Source organism: Desmodus rotundus, chromosome 7 (assembly GCF_022682495.2).
Source record: "Desmodus rotundus isolate HL8 chromosome 7, HLdesRot8A.1, whole genome shotgun sequence".
Classification (NCBI taxonomy): domain Eukaryota; kingdom Metazoa; phylum Chordata; class Mammalia; order Chiroptera; family Phyllostomidae; genus Desmodus; species Desmodus rotundus.
In genome coordinates, this window is record NC_071393.1 from 102,333,582 (window position 1) to 102,347,567 (window position 13,986).

A 13,986-nucleotide genomic window follows, 5' to 3' on the forward strand; every position below is an offset into this window, starting at 1 on the left:
TATTATGTTACAAAACAAGCCTCAATAAATTCAAGAAGATTGAAATCATGCCAAGCATCTTTTCCGACCATGATGGCATGAAACTAGAAATCAGCCTCAGAAAGAAAACTGGAAAAAACCACAAATACCTGAAATCAAAAACTGCCCTGGCTGGGGGGCTCGGTTGGTTGGAGCGTCATCTGTACACCAAAAGGTGTGTGGGTTTGGTCCCTGGTCAGGATGCATATGGGAAGCAACCAATGGACGTTTCTCTCTCACACTGATGTTTCTTCTCTCTCTCTCTCTCTCTCTCTCTCTCTCTCTTTCTCTCCTGCTACCTCCCTCTCTCTCTACAATCAATAAAAAACAATATATCCCTTGGGTGAGAATAAAAAAAAGTAAAGTATTATCTTGAAACAAATGAATATAAAAACACAACTTTTTAAAATTTATGGGACTCAGAAAAAGCTGTTCTACAAGGCAAGTTTATAGCTACACAGGCCTACCTCAAGAAACTAGAAAAATTCTGAATAAATAATCTAATTCTACACTGAAAGGAACTAGGGAAAGAAGTATAAACAAAACCCAAAGTAATCAGAAGGAAGAAAATAGTTAAGGTCAGAGTGGAAACAAATGAAAAAGAAATTTTGAAAAACCGTAGAAAAGATCAATAAAACTAAGAACTAGTTCTTTGAAAGATAAATAAAATTGACAAAACTTTAGTCAAACTCATCAAGAAAAAAAAGAGTACCTGAATAAATAAAATAAAAAATGAAAGAACTGTCACCCCAGAAATAAAGAATCATTAAAGAATACTACAAAAACAACAAAAACCTTCCCCCCCCCCCCCAAGTTACAAACAGCCCTGCCTGGTGTGGCTCAGTGGATTGAGCGCCGGCCTGCAAATCAAAGGGTCACCGGTTCAATTTCCAGTCAGGGCACATGCCTGGGTTGTGGGCCAGGTTCCCAATAGGGGGCATGTGAGGCAACCACACATTCATTTTTCTCTTCCTCTTTCTCCTTCCCTTCCCCTCTAAAAATAAATATAAAATCTTAAAAAGAAGAATACTATAAACAATCATAGGTCAACAAGTTGGACAATCTAGAAGAAATGGATACATTTCTAACCTTCTAAGACTGGACCAGGAAGAAATACAAAATCTAAATAGATTACTAGCAATGTAACTGAAGCAGGAAAAAAAAAAAAACAACACAAAAAAACAAAACAAACTAACAGACAACCCATAAAAACCTCCCAACGAATGAAAGTTTAGGACCCGATGGCTTCACAGGTAAATTCTACCAAGCATTCAGAGTTAATACCTATTTTAAACTATTGCAAAAAATTAAAGAGGAAGGAACTCTTACAAACTCATTCTATGAAGCCAGCATTACCTGATAACAGAATCAGACAAAAACATTACAAGAAAAAGAAAATTACAGAACAATATCCTTGTTGACCTTTGATGCAAAAATTCTCAACAAAATATTAGCAAACCAGACTCAATTACATATTGACAAAATTCAACATCCTTTTACAGTAAAAACTGTCAACATAGTGGGTATAGAAGGAATATAAAAAGAATGAAATTTTGCCCTAGTCCAGGTGGCTCAGATGGTTGGAGCAGTGGCCTGTAAACTGAAAGATCACAGGCTGGATTACCCATCAGGGAGGTCAGGGCCCGTGCCTAGGTTGCAGGTTTGGTTTGGTCCCGGCTGGGTGCATATGAGAGGCAACCAATCCATGTTTCTCTCTCACATCAGTCTCTTTCCATCTTTCTCTTTCTCTTTCTCTCTCTCTCACTCCCTTTCTTGTGCTCTCTGTCCTTCTCTTCCTCTCTCTCTAAAGTCAGTGAGTGAGTCCTCTGGTGAGGTGTTAAAAAAAAAAAAGAATGAAATCTTGCCATTTGTGACAATATGGATGGACCTAGAGAGGATTAGGCTAAGTGAAATAAGTCAGACACAGAGAGACAAATATTGTATGATTTCACTCATATGTGGACTCTAAAAAAGCAAACCAAATGAATAAAAAAAAAAAAAACAACAGAAACAGACCCATAGATACAGAGGACAAACTGATAGTTGCCAAAAGTGAGGGCCATGGGAAGTGGGATGAGAACATAAAGAAAGAAAAGGACATGAATAAAAGAGCTGGGAAAAGAGAAAGAGAGGGAGATAGAAAGAGAAAAGAGACTACTACTCTTTAGGTAACAGATTTATACTTTATAGTTTCAAAAAAATTTTATTTCTTAGTTGTTACAACTAGAGGTACCTCAGGTGCTGGGAGTGCTAATTCTTTTAGGCAAGTTAGTTGCTGGTTTCAGTAACATTGAAGGGTAGTAAGTGGCAACCAAGGTTAATTATATCTTAGACTAATTATATATGTTAATTATAGCTAATGATATTATAGTACAAACTTAAAGGGTAGGTCTTAATTCCTAATAGGGCTTACCACGCATAACAGTTCTGGTAAATCATTTTCATTTTGATGTGAATAAATAGATCACTTCCTTTTAAAAAAGTCAAAGATTGATCACCCAGAAAAGCTGAAATAGTTGATACACTTATGCTTCTTTGTTTCAAATAATGGAACACAAAAATAAGTGATCCCTTACTATAAAAGTTGTATAGTTAGGGTAAACATGTCCCTAAACTTCACTTACTGTTTTATGTACAAACAAACCTCTAAAATGTCACCGTTGTTTTACTGAAGTCAGGAAAATGGTAGAAAGTTTTATTCTAACCTAAAACCTGCTTTAGTACTAACCAGAGGAAGTTAGATGTTTGTAAGCTAATCATGAGTCCTTAAATTCCATTATAGAAATGACACATTTTTCTCTTTGTATTGAGACTTAATGGCTTCGTTCTTCAATAAAGCTGGATCCTCTGGCACACACTCAGGAGACAGACAGTGGTTTGGAGATAAATTGCTTTGAGGGTATTGGAACCACTGAGCTGCTGAGTAACCCTACTGAGAAAGGAAAAAGAGGACGCTTCTGGAGTTAAAATAAGACAGAATGCATGATTGGAGAACATAGTGGCTGAAGACTGGCAGAATTCTCAACATCTCAGGCTACCACAAACTCTTCAGTTTTCATTTGTACTTTGGAGGTGCTCTGGAAAGCTAAGACAACAATAATTAGAACACAACTGTATATAGTACGCTTTTAGTCAGCCCATCTAAAGGAAGTTCTCTGTTGGTGTAGAAAGTGCTTTGCTCTGCATCCTATAAAGATTTACTTCTATTACCTCTTAGGATGTCAGGGGAGGTGTTAGTGATGAGCCCTGATTTTATGTATTTCTTATTCACACCCTCAATGCCTTGGAATCATTTTGAGCTGTCATAAATTTTTAGGAGAACTTGTCCTGTTTTATATATGTGTTCTTGGCAGTGCCAGGAATTCTGCGAGAAATTGATTAAGTTATAAGTAATCATAAGCGACACATCTTATTTGCCAGTGGACCAGGAAGACCGCTGCCAACCTTTTAGTGAAGAGCAAACTTATAAGCAGGGATTCTGGCCAAACTTTCCTTTCTGCTGCAGCTTCTATGATTTACTCAGGCTTAATGAATGCCCACCAACTGGCAGACACACACAACTTCATATTTGCACACAATTTATTTGGGTCGGTTTTTAATTTTTCTCTCCGTTTGAAGCTACAGTTGCCTGAAGGGGAATTCAGAGAGAAACTCTGGAGACGGAGGAATGAAATGGTTCATTTTCCAGTGATTTCTGGGGAAGAATCTGGGACAGGGTGAAATGGAATACCAATTGCTTAAGGAATACACACACACACACACCCCCCTCATCCAGTGTGGTGGGCCAGGTGGTGTTTCGGCAGGAGGGCCATGCAAGACGAAACCAGTTTTGGGGTAAGGAAGGAGAGAGACAGAGACAGGAAAGAGAGACAGAGCGAGAGACAGGAGAGAGAAGAGAGAGACACTAATGAATGGAGTTCCGCAGAGCCTCCAACTCTGGAGCTCCCACCCCCCCACTTGGGTGCCCAGCGTTATCTCGGGAGGAGAGCTCCGGAATCCCAGGCCAGCCGGACGCGGGGACAAACCAGAGCGCGCAGAGGCCAAGGCAGAGGGCACCTGTCCCTTTAAGGGGCTGGTCTCCGGGCTCCGCCGGCCCAGACGCCAGGACGTGCCCGGGCCGCCCCGCCCCGTGCCGGGCGGCGCGACGGCACCTGAGTAACTGCGGCGGCAGCGGCGCCTCGGAGCGGGCGGCTCGGGCAGAAGTGCCTGTGCCGTTGTGTCTTCCCCGTCTCCTTTCCCCGTCGCGCAGGGTAAGGGCAAGCAGGCCGCGTCGGCCCCGGGCGCCAGTCCCGGGGACCGCCAGGCAGGGGCGGCTCCGACCGCGGGGTCGCTGGGCCGGCGGGAGGGCAGCACCGGTTGGGGGGCGCGGCCGCGGGGCCGGGACACCGCCCGCGGGGTAGGCCTCGGGCGCTGTGTCTCCGCCGCCCGGTTTCTGCTCGGGAAGGGACTCCGCGGCGGGCCGGCTCCAAGGGTCGCCCGGCCTCACTGGGCCGCCCAGGGCCCGACCCCAGCCTTGCCGGGGCGCCTCCGAGCGCGGTAGAGGACTCCCCCGGGGACATCTCCGGAGGGCGAGGTCGGCGGAAGAGGGCCCTGGGGTGACCGAGGGGCCTATTTTTAGCCGGGCCTAAGGGCCCCCGGGAGGGAAGGCGGATTACCGCCTCCTCGCCTGGTGGATGGAGGGAGCCCGTCTCCGGCGGCCTCCCTGGGCCGGAGCTGGGCCATGCTTACGCCATGCTGGAATTCCAGTCCTCGCCGCTTCCCCGATACTTAGCCAGCCGGCCCTCGCCCCGTTGCCCCATCCCTTCGCCCTGTACGCGTCCCCGGGTCTGGGTCGCGGCTTGGTGGGGGACGGGAAAGCTGCGTGAAGGGAGAGTTTGGAAAAATAGGTGGACCGCCCTCGAGACGGGGGAAGTTATCCTTTCCTCTCCCTGAGGGGTGTGTCTTCCTTACTGATTCCCCCTCCCCCTTCAGTTTCCAACAATGAGATTTTTGGCGTTGGGGACTTCGGCAGAAAACCAAGCTGGCAGCCCAGACAAGGCTTTCGGTAATCAGACACCTGGTGTGGGCTCTGCAGCCCCGCACGTCGGTCGCGAAGGAGCGTGTTTGCGCTAGAGACCAGCTTCCCAAGAAGCGGGGAGCCGCAGCCTGACCTCGTCCAGCTGCCCTTGATTAGGTTAAAGACTGTGCTGTTTAATCTTAGACGTTATTTCTAGGAGGAAGGAGGAGTCTAAATTCGTAGTTGGGCCTATACCAGAAAAGGATTCCTTAGCAAGTATCTGAATAAGCACTGCTTCAACAGCTGAAGTTAACTTCTAAGTTGTGAGTTCTTTAAGATCCTTTGAAATATGTAGACACTCGTAGCCTGCTAAAGATAAAGTCCTTGGGGTGGACTGAACACTCTGAATTGTGTGGGAATCGACTTAAAGTTTGAGTTCTGGCTAATTAGATTGCCCTTTTTCTCCCTACCTCTCACCTACCTAGTAGGCACTTGGCAACACTCTCCAGCTGGCTAAGGCTGTTGTCGATGAGACTGGAATGAGCCTCCCGAGAACAGCACTGGAGCAGTCTTAAGTCGATCTGAATTTTGGGTCTTACATGCCTTGCTATAGATTTTCATATTGTGTTCTCTGACGGAAAAAAAGGCTCCACCCAACCCCTTTAGTTCAGGATTTAGCAAGAAATAGCTGGACTCACTGTTTATAGGTTCTAAGATGCATTCATTTATCACTCCCTCTCCCTTGTTAAGTTAGGAATCTCCTTTCCAGTTTTGTAGCGTGGACAGTCGTAGCAGTGCTACTCTATCAGGTGAGCTTAGAGAACGAGTTGTTCTGTTTACTTTTCTGAGACTCATATTGAAACTTAAAATATAACAAGGCCTAGTGAAAATTTTTCTTAAATGTATTAAGCACTTTAAAGTTATAAAGGATATTGAGCGTTATTTAACCCTAAGAAACATTATGAATCATTTTGTTTCCAATTAATTTTTCCTGTATCTTCCCTTAATATCAGCAGTGTTTCCTGCTTCGTGTATTTTCTTGGGTCTTTCACCCCAAGCCTCCTTCTAGTTTATAGGCTTTAAACTATTTTTAGTGGGGAGAACATTTTAATAATTAGGTGGTAAATAACAGTCTATGGCTTTTCTAAAGGACTTAAAATGAAGGATTTTTTTGAGGCTTAACTTCTAAAGGACGTGTTTTTTGTTTTTAATTTATTTTTTATTGTTATTCAATTACAGTTGTATGCCTTTCTCCCCTTCCCTCCCCCCCATCCCAGCTGAACCCACCTCCCTCCCCCACCATCCCCCCCCCCCCGATTTTGTCCATGTGTCCTTTATAATAGTTCCTGCAATCCCCTCTTCCCACTGTCCCCACCCCACTCCCCCCTGGCCACTGCTAGACTGTTCCCCCCCTCAATGTCTCTGGTTGTATTTTGTTTGCTTTTTTCTTTTGTTGATTATGTTCCAGTTAAAGGTGAGATCATATGGTATTTGTCCCTCACCTCCTGGCTTATTTCACTTAGCATAATGCTCTCCAGTTTCATCCATGCTGTTGCAAAGGGTATAAGCTCCTTCTTTCTCTCTGCTGCGTAGAATTCCATTGTGTAAATATACCATAGTTTTTGGATCCACTCGTTTGCTGATGGGCACTTAGGTTGCTTCCAGTACTTGGCTATTGTAAATTGTGCTGCTATGAACATTGGGGTGCACAGGTTCTTTAGGATTGGTGTTTCAGGGTTCTTAGGGTATAATCCCAGCAGCGGAATTGCTGGGTCAAAGGGCAGTTCCATTTTTAGTTTTCTGAGGAAATTCCATACTGTTTTCCACAGTGGCCTCACCACTCTGCATTCCCACCAACAGTACACTAGGGTTCCCTTTTCTCCGCATCCTCTCCAACATTTGTTTGTGGATTTGTTTATGCTGGCCACTCTGACTGGTGTGAAGTGGTATCTCATTGTGGTTTTAATTTGCATCTCTCTGATGGCTAGTGATGCTGAGCATCTTTTCATATGTCTCTGGGCCCTCTGTATGTCTTCCTTGGAGAAGTGTCTGTTCAAGTCCTTTGCCCATTTTTTAATTGGGTTGTTTGTCTTCCTGGAGTGCAGTCGTGTGAGTTCTTTATATATTTTGGAGATCAGGCCCTTGTCTGAGGTATCATTGGCAAATACGTTTTCCCATACTGTTGGTTCTCTTTGTAATTTGGTGCTGTTTTCCTTAGCCTTGCAGAAGCTTTTTATTTTGATGAGGTCCCATTTGTTTATTCTTTCCTTTATGTCCCTTGCTTTAGGGGACATGTAAAGGACGTATTTTAGGATTGTTACTATCAGTAAGTTCTTATCTTGAATTTTACTTGAAATATATTGAAGATATATTTTTAATTTCATGTATATTATAATTCCTTATAGCAAAGGATATTTTAGCCTAAAATATTTCACAGTACTTTGTAAAAAATTTAAGTTTTAATAAAAGTTAATCTTAATAGCTTCAGGAAGGTTTAGGTTTCCTAGGAATCTGATCTAATATGTTATAAGGTAATATAGAGTGAGACCATGCTTTAAAAAACACTGAAATATTGGAGGATAACATTTTATACACTGGTTGTTCCATGTAAACTATTTTTAGTTATTTTGAAAATAAATTCAGAGTATATGTAGAGGCTAGAAGCAAGTAACTTGTTTCTTTAGAAATGACATAGATGATCACTCTTATGCATTAATAGATTTGAGTTTTGTTGCATCCTTTCAGTTTTGTGAACATGACTTTGGGTGTTGTGATCTTAAAAATGTAGTGTATGTGCAAATCACAGTAAGACTGTTGGTTTAGATAAGAATATAAGCTATTTTTCCTATAAACAGTGCCTTAAACTAAGGGGGAAACCTTAAGTGCCATGAACTAAGGAGTTTGATTAATTTAGCCTTCGTATGTAAGCTCTAGAAAAAGAAAAGTAATGACAATTTATAACTGTTTGCATGCCAGGCTTTTGAATTGGTGTTTAAATGTTTTTTCAGACTTTGAGAGAGATGGCAATGTAAACATTCAGGCTTTTTTTTTTTTTTTTTTAATGGTACAGCTTTTTAATTGGTTTTCTGTTAAAAAGATAAAATAGGCAAAATATACTTTGAATACTAAGAATACTTTTAGTAGAGACTCCAGTAGGAAATATAGTATTCCTAGGAAATCTGTAAGAAGTGTTCAACTCCTTTTTAAAAAGTTATAATTTAGTTATTTTACATATCACCTTAACTATTTATTACAGGCTGATTAGGAACTTTTTTTTTTTTTTCTTTTTATTCTTCCCCGCCCCTCCACTCATCCTCCTGATTAAGAACTTTTAACCTGAACTTAAATCTGGTTTCAGCCAAGTGATTTTTATACTAAGTGAAATTGTTGATGCTCCCCTCCTTTCAAGATACTGCTTTTTGGATTTCTCTTCTTACTAATTGCTTTGCTTATACTGTCTTTATGATTCGTCTTCTACTCTTGAGGTCGGAGTGTTCAGTCCTTGGTGGTTCACTTTTCTTTTTATGCGTCCCTGGTGATCTCATCCATTGTCATGGCTTTAAATACCTATATGCTGATGACTGTCATATTTATATCTCCAGTCCAAACTTTCCTGCAGCACCCCACCTTTCCACTTGGGTGTTAAGTAGTCAACTCAAACTAAACTTCTACATTCCTCTTTAAGCCTGCCTTAGGTACAGTCTGATTTGTCTCATTTGATGGCAGCTCCATCCAACATTCAGGCAAAAAACCTGTTGGAGTAATCCCTGACTTATCTCTTTCTCACTTGGCATTCTTGGCTCTGTATCATCTTGAAAATATATCCAGAATTAAATCACTTCTTACCACCCCCACTGCTCGCTAGGCTGGACCAAGCCATTCTTATCTCTTGCCTAGATTTCTGCAGTGAGTCTCCTAACTGGTCTTACTGCTTCTCTCCCTACAGTCTTTTTCAACATAGCAACCAGATCATATCACTTGTGTCTTCAAAACCCTGCAGTGACTTTCCATATGCTGAGTAAAAGCCGAAGTCCTCATGACCTACAAGGCCTTCCAAAAGTTGGGTACTGCTACGTTCCCCATTACCCTTCACCTCTATTTAGCAGCTACTCTGCCCCCCTGCTTATTTTCCTTCAGCCCCCACTGGCTGTCTAGGGCCTTTACACTGGCTGTTGCCCCTCCTTAGATCATTTTTCCTGAAGATATGTGCATGGCTGACTTTCATGTCTCCTTCAAATCTTTGCTTTTGAAGAGCTTTTCAAAAGGTCTGTCTTCACTGTTTTATTTCAAGCTGCACTCCCCTACTTACGATCTGTACCGAACTTGCTTTTCTCCATGGTACCTGTCACCTTCTAACAAACAATATAAATTCTATGTTGATTGTATTTATTTTTTTTCTCTCTGCCCCCAAACTCACACTATACTGTAATCTCTCTGAGGGCAGGGCTTTTTGTCTGTGGTTTATTGAGGGTTTAGGGCAATGGTTGGCACATAGCATGTGCTCAATAAAGGCTTATTAATGACAAATGAATTAAATCCTTACCCTGCAGCTCTTACTATGGTGGATATCTCATTCTTGGACACATGTAGTTTGCTCCTTTCCTAGGAACAGTCAGAGAGAAGAAGAAAAGTGGCGCTGGAGCCCTTGGTGGAGGGAGTGATGTTAGAGTGTGGTGGAGACCTTCTTATCAGCCCCATGTGATTAGGACCATAGTTTAGGTAATTGGAAAGGTTGATTAAATCAAGAACTGAAAATATCTGCACGCCTTAAGTGTTTTATTTTAACTGAAAACATTTATTTGTCTGTTTTATTATGTGGATCAATCTCTTTGGGGGGTGGGGTGGGCTGATCTTCTTTCTGTAAATCATATCCTAAAAGCATTGTTGATTTCTACTATTGGTTTCTTTAAAGTGGAATCAAAATGTAGGCACTAGAAACTTTCCAAGTTCAAAGTCATTCTAGATTTTTCCATTACTTCATCAAGGCCTTTAATAGGATTTAACTAAGTTTTCATAACAATAACAGCTTTTGTCTTTATGTTCTCATATTTAATGGATTTATAGGAATAAAAGTACATAGGAGACTACTAGCCAGAATCATTAGCTTTCTGCAGACACTTGTCCATATATTTTTACCAAGGGGAAAAATGTCATTTAATACAGTGAGAGATCCTTTAAACGACTTCCATGTTGAGTAAGTTTTATAGGGGCCATAAGTTCCCAGCTGCCTATCGTTACTAGAGGAGAATGTCATTTATCTACATTTCTTTATTTTTACTCTGAGTAAGATCTATAATTAGTTATCAGAATTTATGATATTCATATACATTGTCTATCAAGAGACCTGATGTTCTGCTACATGTTCACTGGAAAATGTGGGGCAGTTATTATTTATTCTTGTGCACGAGTCATTTAAGTTGTCAAGGAAACAGTCTGGTATGGCATAATAAGTTGGAAGTCATTAGTTAGAAGACCTAAGGTCTTAGATCTTATTAACTCTAAGGTTTTTATGTAAGTTTCTTATTGCTCAGTTCTTCCATTATAGAATGTATGATGTAGTGAAAAGAGCGTGGGTGCTAAGGGGTCTAAAGAGCTTGGGTTTGAATTTGGTTTTGCTAGTTATTACCACCTCCTGTTTGTGTAAACTTACCTATCTTACTTAACGGGGCCTGAGACTCATTTGCCTTGCTTATGTTATTTTAGTACTTGCTACATAAGTGATAGCTAACAGAATGCTTATTTGTTGCAAGCCTCTGTAAATATAGTATCATTTAATTCTCTCAACCTTATGAGATAGGTACTTTTGGTGGAAACTAGGGAGGCAGGTTAAGTAATTTGTTTAAGGGATAGAGTAATTAAGAGGAAGAACCTGAATTTGAACTGAGGTAGAGTCTCTAAAGCTCATTTTCACCCATTGAGCTATTTTCTAAGAACGCTTTCTGAAAAGATTAAGCGCTGTCCATGTACAGATATCTGATGTTAGGGGCTGGAAACCCACATTAAGGTTATTAACATTTTCCCCCCCAGAGTTAGAGGACACACTTTTGAAGACTTAAAGTTTCCCAAATGGAGAAAATGGTAAAAGCTACTTAAAATCAAATGTTATAAAATGTTTTATATAGTAAGCAATAGGTAGGCCAGGATCATTTTAGTTTCCAGGAAATAATTGTTTCAGTCTCAGTTGTTGTGTGTATACGTTATGAGTTACTGCCCTGTGATCTTTTAGACATTGCTCACAAAGGCCAACTCAGGTCACCCTACTTAAAAAGCACATCCTCTCTGTTTTTTGTCTTAGCCTTATTTTTCTTCATTGCACTATGGATCACTACCTAACATTATTATATATGCCTATTTAATTGTATGCTTGATATCTGCCTGTCTCACCTATAAAGAATGTAAGCACTGGGAGGCGGGAATTTTGTTCGTCCCTGTGAACTATATTTCTGGCACTTAGGCAGTGCTGAATTTGATGACCAGTGAATTGCCCGCTGTGAGAATAGGGCTCAGTGAGCCTTCTGCTTTACTGGTCATTTATGCCATCCTCTTCCTCCATTAGCATGTCTAGTTAATTTCTATGGAATGACATGTAAAGCGATTTCAAGAATAAGTGTTTCAAGTTTACTCTTGAAAGTGGAATGTAAAACAAAATTTAATATGCGATTTTCAGCAGAAATATTTCTGTGATTAGTACCAGTTAATCTTGTTGATTAATAATGTAAATGTTCTGAGCGAAATATGTACATAAATGATTCAGTGATTGCATGTGTTTAGATCTAGTTATCTTTGAAATAAATTTGAACAAGCCAAGATGTACACCGAAAGCTCCCTGGTGTTCTGAATGCTACGTTGCTGAACATATAAAATGTTTCCTTCAGTCTTTAACATATGTACACACAGGTTGAATTCATTTATGTGTTTACGACCTGTACATTCCTTGTTTATTGGGAAGTTGTGTTCATTTGAAACATTCTCCATGATTATTTTACATAGTTTTCATAATCTGGATGTCTGAGGTTAGCTGAATGCCTTGATTCCCGTGAAGTGATTTCTCAAGCTGGTCATGTCATTTCATATTCTCATTTTAGAGTACATTTTTGAGTATTGTGTATTAATCTTTGTGGTTGGTACACTGTGATGAATGGGAATAATTTCTTAAATGGCTTCTACTTTGACTTAGATGTTAATTGTAATTTTAAGTTTAAATTGGATCCTTTGTTAAAGTGGCCTACTTCTTTTGCTTCCTAGATACTTTTTTTTGGGAGGGGGGTTATAAAATTAGAATATAGTTTAACTTAACAAAGTACATATTTCTGAGTTTGACATTTTTGGAGCAGTTTTCAAGTAAAATATACTTAAGATTGGCCTTGGAATTACATGGAATTACCTTGTCTGTTGGGAGAAGGGGAGAAAAGAAATAGTTTATAAATACAAATTGGTTGTAAATTGAGAAAGGCTGAATTCTTGTCTACCCTTCTAGATTATTTACCTGACATAATTAGGTAATCATAGTCCATATACTTTTAGTTCTATGTAATCTTCATTTAAGCAAAAAGTCCCAGCAGCATTTAAAAATAACATACTACTTTTGGTATAAAGAGAAGTTTTAGTTATTGCTCTTGGATACTATGTCTGTCTGATTCTTAAGGTAGATTTTGTGCTAAGTCAAGAAAACCCTGGGTGTTTTCTGTAAAATTTTAGTAGTTTCTTATTTTAAAACATTTGCTTTTAATTTTTTTTGGAGGGGGCGTTATTCCAAGGTACAAATTTCTAGAGGTATTTGGCACCGTTCATAATTGTAATTATGTAAATTTAAGAGGCAGGGAGACACATGCCAGTTTGCTTGTCTGTTTTTAATTTATATTTACCTCTTCCTACTTACCATCTTTTTGTTGAACATTAAAATGAATTTTGAATGATTCAGGTATACAAGAGCATATAGAATGTGTCTATACAGTTTAAAGATTAAATATAAAATGAATACCTGTGTTCCAAATAGCTGTCTTGTCTACCTTTCCTTCAGCATTCTAAAAGAACTTTTTTAAAGTTAAGTACATTTGAAATAATACTTACAAAATATGTATAGGGTAAAGAATAAAGGCACAGGGAACAGTCTTATACATAATACCCAGTTCAAGAACGTTGTCCTAACTTTTCATTTCTTTATATGCTCTTTCCCCCCCAGAGGTAACTACTGTCTTCATTACATTTGCTTTTTTAAAAAGTTTTGCCACATCTATTTGTGTTTCTAAATTACTATTTTTTTTTTTGTTTTTGAACTCTGTAAGTGGGATCCTTCTGTATGAGTTTGTTTACAACTTCCTTTCCTCCCTCAACTTTATGGTTTTGATATTCTTTCATCATGTTGTATATAGTTGTAATTCATTCATATGCACTGATGCATAGAATTTCATTGTATGTTTTCCAATTTATTTATTACCTGTTGATTATGTGAAATTAATCCAAAATGGAGTTGGGAAGCAATGAAGAGAGTGCTCTCACACATGTACTACTCATTGAAACTTACTTTACATACCTCAGCAAGAAGGAAGATTTTTCTTTTTGCCCAGCAATGGCCTAACCTGTGAGAAGCTGCCATAACTCTGAACTCTTGATCTTCTGCAACGAACTGTTCAAAGCAGCCCCTCACAGTTTCCTCCTTTCCTCTATGAAAGAATGTTCCCTGCATTTTCTGGATTTGCTTGTACTTTGCTTGTCCTGAATTGCAATTTCTCTGCTATTCTTGAATAAACTTGATTTTGCTTCCTGAATCGCTTACCTTTTCCTTTAGAAGATTGACAGTGGGCATTTAGATAGTTTCTAGTTTTCTTTTGCTGTTATAAACAATGTTGCTATGAACACCTTGCAGAGGTCTATTGGTGTACTTACACCCATCCATGTTTTTAGTATAGAGTTTTTAAAAATGTGCTATTATTTGCAGTAAAAAATAAATTTTGCGTTATGAGACTCAGTAC

The 13,986-nt window shown here is 39.8% G+C and overlaps 1 protein-coding gene across 8 annotated transcripts in view; it reads left to right on the forward strand.

Moving 5' to 3' along the window:
• Window positions 1–4,116: 4,116 nt before the first annotated feature.
• The window catches only part of KTN1 (kinectin 1), a 113,828-nt gene continuing 103,958 nt past the window's right edge, over window positions 4,117–13,986 (forward strand). For 5 of the 8 annotated variants that reach the window (XM_053927714.2, XM_053927718.2, XM_053927722.2 and 2 more), the window contains exon 1: window positions 4,117–4,268. The gene's annotated coding sequence lies outside the window, so the exon portion shown is untranslated. The remainder of the gene's footprint in view (window positions 4,269–13,986) is intronic. The other 3 variants (XM_053927719.1, XM_053927720.1, XM_053927721.1) reach the window with 1 other exon arrangement.